Here is a 7,500-nt window from a genome sequence, read left to right as displayed (position 1 = left end):
GCAGGTTTTTGGGATCTAGTCAGAATCTCAGAGTATTTAGTCTTATGTCGGCGACCTGAGGGCAGGGCGAATGGGTTGTAGAATACCATCATTCCCCTGCTGGCTAGGCTGCCAGCATTGGAGGTTAGCCCTCCCTAGCCGCACTTGAAGTAGTGGTAGGATACCATATTCTCCTTGCGACTAAAAGACTAGTCCTGTTCCGTAGTCCACAGGCTGAAGAGTGATCTTCTTTTGCCTAGGATGACGTGGCACTGGAACTCTGTTTTTTCCCGTGTTGAGAGGAGGCGGTAATGCCGCCATCCCCTTAACTGTGTCGGCAATCTCTAGGATGGAGAACTGAGACTCTAATATTACCTAGGATTCTGCCGATACTGAAACAGGGTTTCTTTTAACAGGTGGTAAGACTGACAATTTTGCCAGTACATTTCACACTCTATACAGGACCCGGTTCCCTACCCCTCTGTCCACTATTGATCGCCGAGTCATTGTGTTTCTTTGGGTCGGCATCTTGCAACCTTACCATTGCCAGTAGGATGTCGAAGCCGGCCAGACTCCCTCTTTAGACATTTCATTGGCTGACAGCAATGCATACTGCCTGCAACCACATCATCTGTCGGCAGCTATGGTCCCTACCTTTAGCCGATGACTGTCGGCAGCCAAGATGGCTGCCAACAGCTGGCGGCTGCCGGCAGTTGGCGGCTGCGGCAACTGGCGGCTACCGGCGGCTGAAGGCTGCTGGCAGCCATGATGGCTGAGAGTGGGAAGTCCCTTGCTATCCCCATGGTTCCTCAGTTCTCCCTTGGACTGTTATTCACGAGTTCTGTTGCCGGATTACCGCCAGTCAGACCAGTAAACATAAGTGCTGACTTAGATGGCAGCACGCCGACTGTACTGATACTGCCGGAGGCTAGCCTGCTGGCAGTGCATTGGCGGCACCTTACCGGCAATAGTACTATAGCTGGATGGAAGTCTGAATGGTACATTCTCCCCTTCCATTGGAACCTTCTATTTGGAAGAAAGGCAGTAAAATGAGACTTTTACATCCTCAATTATTGTATACATACAAAGTAAAGGTGTAGCCTTTCCTCCATACTATTTCTCTCTCTCTAGCTAGCATACTAGATATGCCGGCAAGACCTAGTTATGCCGGCAACATGCCGGCTGAACTACAGTATAAGTTATACAAGTAGCCAGTATATCTACAGTATAGAATATACTGCAGATAGAAAACTACTATATATTTTATACTAGTAGTTATTTCCAATATATCTTGGATATCCAACACAGGCATTTGCTGAACCCAATCCCATATTGAATGAATATGATTTCTTCAATATCCTGATTAGAAATCAGTATTTGGATTACCCTACAATATTAAATAACTTCAAGGCAGAAGTGATACACTCCTAACCCTTAAAGGGTAGAGCCTTTATCCTTGAGTCTCCCTGATCAGGAAACTATATTTTAATATTGTAAGGAAGGCTACAGCAAATAAGCTGAGTGGGATATACAAATATATGTCTTTATTTTCCTAGTCCAACTGGCTTCATGCTAGATGGACCGTACTGTCATATGCTACTATGAAGGCAGCATAATGACTAGACTACAATACATGATGTACAGTAGCCAGTAAATTGCAGTATAGACTTACTGCAAATAGAAAACTACAGTACCATTATACAGAAGTAATTTCTAACATACCTTGGGTACCCTTGTACGAGCATTCCGCTGGTACCGCTTATATATTGAATGAATAGTTTTCTTCAATATTCTGATTGAGAATCAGTCATCCTGACCCCACGGTATTAACATTATTTTGGGACAGTGAATTGGTACTTCTCTACCCCTAGGGGTAAGACCCTTCTACTGGGAGTTATTCAATAGATGAACCCCCATGTATTTAATACTGAGGGGAGGTAACAGCATTTGCTTGCAGGGGTACACAAGTATGTACCTCCTACTATCCCTTTATAGCTTACTATCCTAAGCTTTTCTGTTGTAGATGACCTTTGCATGTTAATTATCAGGGAGATAATCCTTTGTATACTCATTTGGTTTTCCTTTCTTTACAGGAGGAACACCAGACACCTTGTGCTGCAGTCCTCTGCAAGGCCAAGAGTATTTTTACGGTCATAATACTTGCAGGTTTCATGCCCCCTGCAATATTATTTCCGGATCCCTACATTATTGAAACCCACAGGTTTGCAATATATGTAGGACGTTAATGTCTGAAGGTTTTGAAAATCCCAAGTCTACGGAGACTAGGCAAATGGGTGAGAGACTTCCAAAAAATTTCTCCGGGACCCTTCCCACCTAATGATAGGATGCGTAAGCTACTATTTCCGAAAGTAAGTGAGGAAATAGTAGTGTCTCAGGAGCCAACTACATCCCCTGACGGCCAGAAAACCTTTGGGATTGAGGGCAAGAAGTGCCCCAAGGTAAAAGAGAAAAATGTCCTGTCGGAATTTCCTCCGCCTATGCCGGCTATAGAGCCATCAATGTCAACATCTTCGTCTTCTACTCCTCTATTGGATAAAATGGTACAATTATGTATCCAACTGAAGAATCAGATAGAGGGCTTTCGCAAACAAAACAAAAAGCAGGAAGAAGAACGTAAGATAGAGCCTCGCAAAGCTTCTCTTGATGCTTCCCAGGGGTCAGTCAAACGACCCATGGATCAAGACCTACCAACATGCTCCAAAACCTATCCCTGGAGTTTTGCCGAGCAGATGCCGATTTTAAATGGCAATCTCTACATCTCAGAAAAAATAGGTGCTGTTCCTTTGGACAAAATTCAATTTTGGCCAAGCTTTGATGCTTTCCCTAATTGTTGGGTTTGACTGAAGTACGAACCAAAGTCAAGGAAAGGAACGGAACAAAAGGAGGTCATAATTCTCGACCATGATAAGGTACAGACTATCCTCTCAGGTAGTCTGAAAAAGGCGGGTTATTCAGAGTTGGAGGTATTCTCACTGAATAACAGACACCCTTCCTTTCTTGCTCCTTCTTCACTCTCATTCTCCTTTATGAGGAAGGCATTTATATCTGTTGTCAAAGCGGTGGAGGCGGGAAAGCCATGTCTCACACTCGAAGAGTGCAAGCCTCTGTCACCAGCTTTTCCCGGACAGGAAAAGGATTGGAAAGAAGTCCATTTGACTTTTTCAGTAGGAAAATTAGACGCGGATGTCGCAAGTCGACAATTTGATGTATGTCTCCCTAAATTATCTGAGTTGCTCTTGCAAAATGAACAAGAGACAAAGGAGAGACTTGCGACCTCCTTTTCTCTACAAAACTACATAAAATTGTGTTCAACCTACGAAAATACCTCAGACATGCTCATGGTCATAGCCAAAATGCATTTGGCTGCCTTAGTGAAGGACCTTTACGCCTTTATGAAGGCTAGGAGAGCATGTAGAGAGTTTGTGTTCACTGCTGCAACAGTGAAACACAAAACGAGGAAGCTAATATCTTCCAACATCTGGGGTAAAGACCTCCTCCCGCACGATGTAATTAAGAAAGTAATTAAGAACGCCACCATGGAGAACATAAGTCTTCTCCAAAAATGGGGCATCCTTTTAAAGAGAAAATCTTCCATGGTTGTGGGTCCCTAACCTAAAAAGAAGATCGAAAATGCTGGAAATATCCGGGCTGCTCAACAACATCCCAGTATTCCTGTGACCACGATGCCACAGGCAGATGGTCAAAAGTCTAAACATACTGACTATTCGAAGCATGCAGACGCTTCGGCTAGAAGGAACTTTTCTTCAGGATCGCAGAACCTTCGATCCTTCGCTCCAAAGCCTATTCAAGATGAGCCCTTGATGGGAAACAGAAATGTCCCCACCATCGTTTCCTTACCTTCTCCTACAATTCAAAATCCTCCTGGAGGAGTATACCTAAGAGCTATAGAGCATACAGGTGGTAAGAAAACTAAAGCCCATCGAGTTCCAGGGAAGGCTGTTTTGTGTTCACGAGAAGGACTGAAGAAATCTCTGAGTCATTCTGAACTTGTCGCTACTCAACAAGTTCATAGAAAACAGCAAGTTCTGAAAGTTAATCCTTCCGAACACATGGACCTTGTCCAAAATAGGGGTGTTTGTAGTCTTGTCAGACATGAAAGGTGTCCTGCGGAACCTTCCAGTCAACCACCCCCCTTCCTCCTATCTAGAATTCAAGTCACAGATAGTAAAATTCATCCTAGGAAATATACGTGTCGGACTCACAGTCCTAAGTATCCTCATAGGATTGGCAAACTTAGTCACGTCAAAGTCAAGCCTAGAAATGGTTCTGGCATTTATATACCTGAACGAGAGGCTGGGGTGGGCAGCACCCGAAGTGGCTGGCCAATGTGCATTCAAGGAAATGACCCGGTTCCCAGGCCATCACGGATGCAAGATAAGCTTCTAGAAGTCTCGACTTTTTCCAGCTCAAGGGTTTCAATGGCTGAAAAACCATTGAAGCCCACAGTCACATATTCTCTCCTTTCCCTTGGGAATATAAAAGGAGCTCGCGAGGTCTGTTAAGAGACTCAGGTAATCAGTCAGATTTCCAAGACGCCAACAGGGACAAGCGTTAAACTTTCCCCAGTTCAAAGTAGTGACAGACCTAGTGCAAAGAGCACAGCGGAAAGATGCGTTAAGAGCCTGGAGAAAATACGCATCAAGCGCTTGAAGAGTTAAAAAAACACTGGTATCGGTCCCTCTTTAATCGCTTCTCTAACTAAAATTAAAGCACGAAAGTCCCAAGACTCTGCTGGTCCTATCATGAGTGGGGAAGCCCCCTCCACACAGATCAGACTTCCTACGACTGATATGGAACACTGAAGCGATAATAAGACGTTACAATTGAACGTCTCATACAGTGTAGGTGAAGTTACCCATCCTTTTCTTAAAGGGATGGCACCTGCCAGCCGTTCATTTACAACTGATCCACAAGGTGACAGTGGATGCTCTATTTCGGTCCAAGCTGATAGAGTTGGGATGGTCCATGGACGAAGACCTATTCCCTCGCAGATGGGAACAAGTCCCGGAAGTTCAATTCGACCTCTTCGTCACGAGCGTCTTCAAGAAACTACCTCGATATGTAGCCCCATACGAGGATCCTCTATTGGGGCTGATAGACAATATGAAGAAGTTGAAGATGAGGCTGGTCCTAGCTCTGATCCTAGGTTTATTTCCGAAGGTTCAGAAATTAACTTCCTTCGTTTTATCACAGAGAACCCAAACCCTTCATTTCATGATTTTCTTACTCGAGCGGTTAGAAAAAGATTTGGGATCTCAAAATGCAATTTAAAATTCTTAGAAGAATAAAAGGCTAAGTCAACTAGAAGACAATATGAGTCTTCCTGGAAAAAGTGGGTTGCGTTTGTCAAAGCAAAAGGACCGAAAGAAGTTTCAATGAACTTCTGTCTGTCCTTCTTTGTCCACCTTCATAGCCAAGGTCTGGCAGCCAATACGATAAATACGTGCAAGTCAGCCTTGACTAGGCCTCTCCTATATGCCTTTCAAGTGGATCTGGCGAATGAAATCTTTAATAAGATTCCGAAGCCATGCACTAGGCTTAGGCCCGCAGTACCACCAAAGCCCGTCTCATGGTCTTTTGACAAGGTCCTATATTATGCCTCATCTGTGAACAATGAAGATTGTTCTCTTAAGGATCTAACCCAAAAGGTTATTTTTCTATTTGCTATAGCCTCTGGGGCTAGAGTTAGTGAAATAGTGGCCCTATCCAGAGATGAGGGTCACATTCAGTTCACGGAAGTGGAAGAACTGAATCTAGTTCCTGATCCATCCTTTCTCGCTAAAAACGAGCTACCCACTAAGAGGTGGGGTCCCTGGAGAATCTGCCCTCTGAAGGAAGATATCTCTCTATGTCCTGTAGAGTGTCTAAAGGTCTATCTTCGTAGAACTTCAGACTTCCGGGGAGGACAGCTCTTTAAAGGAAAAACTTCTTGATCAAATTTATCCCTGAAACAACTAAGGGCGAAGCTCACCTACTTTATTTGTAAAACGGATCCGGACAGTATTCCCGCAGATCATGATCCGAGAAAGATTGCTTAGTCACTGAACTTCTTTTAGTATATGGACTTTGAGCATCTTTGTTCATACACTGGATGGAAATCATTCAGAGTGTTTTACAAACACTATGCAAAACAAGTGCATGAACTGAAACACTTCGTTGTGGCGGCAGGTAGTGTATTAAAACCGGCCCCTTAATTACTGTGGTAAACAGTTAATAGCTTGGGACCTCATATGTCCTCGCATATGTACTACGCTGAGCAAGTCCAAGATCTGAAGCAGTATTCGGTGCTGTCGAGTAGAATATTTAACCTGCCGTCTAATTCTTCGATGAACAGCTAATTGACTGGGACTGTCAATTAAAGGGAGAAGTGGTCACCCTTCTAAGGTGTGACCTATCTTGATTAAGTGTTACCATGGTGACACTAGCTCAGTTCAAAATCCCAGGTGTGTAATTATACAGATAGCACTAGTGCCAGTGTACGTAGTACAGAGTGCAGATAGAAGTAACCAGTACAGGATTTATGAAGAGAAATTGTTTTATAAATTTTCTTCAGTCTGAGAGTGGAACTCATCATTTCTTCCTTTTAAGAAAGAAATATAGTGTCTGTACTCGTTACAGGTATAATCCCATTGTCATACTACATTCGTTTTACTAACCATCTCTTTTAGTAATTTATTAGGAATAAATGTCTATTAGAATGTAGTGCGTCCGCTTTCGCCAGACAATTGTATGTATACATGCCAGAGTTCTTTAACTTACCAAAGTAAGTATCCCTCATATAATTGTATGCTCACAAATAATAGATATAAGAGACACTGATGTTAATTCAGCAAATATACAACTATGAGACTATTTGTATATTCAGTGTATGCTAATGTTTGGTCATACAAAATATGTTAACCTCAAGACCCCTTTTCTACTGTCTAGATGACTCTTCCCTGTAGGAGGCAGGAAGCACTATCATTGTTTATGATTAATGATGATGACGAATAACGGTGACATCACTTGTCTCAATTTGGCCCTATGACCATAGAAAAGGTTGCTTTAAGGTTAAGGCACTAATGAAAATCCACAGATACACTAATGCTCTGGTATGCTTCCATCAGGACGACATGGCTTGAGCCCAAAAAACGAATTTTGAGCGAAGCAAAAAATCTATTTTTGGGTGAGATGGCCATGTCGTTCTGATGGACCCTCCGACCTCTTCTAAAAAGAAAAGATCTTTACAGTATCCCTCCCGTGGTACTGTATCTGTAACACCATGCTCAATGCTACAAGGAATGTCCGCCATTGTGGGAATGATGCTGTTATCATACTCAATAATAGTCCGAGAACGGGGTAGCCTTGATACGGCTCCCTTTTATTTTACTACACTTCCTCGAGGTGTAAACGCTATTAGGGGTGCAGATTGCTATGTGGCGTGTCAAGAATACGTCCTCTGATATTATGCGATATCCTTGAGATAAAAATTTAATGATA

Source organism: Palaemon carinicauda, chromosome 17, assembly GCF_036898095.1.
Source record: "Palaemon carinicauda isolate YSFRI2023 chromosome 17, ASM3689809v2, whole genome shotgun sequence".
Lineage (NCBI taxonomy): Eukaryota > Metazoa > Arthropoda > Malacostraca > Decapoda > Palaemonidae > Palaemon > Palaemon carinicauda.
This window is presented reverse-complemented; position numbering follows the sequence as displayed.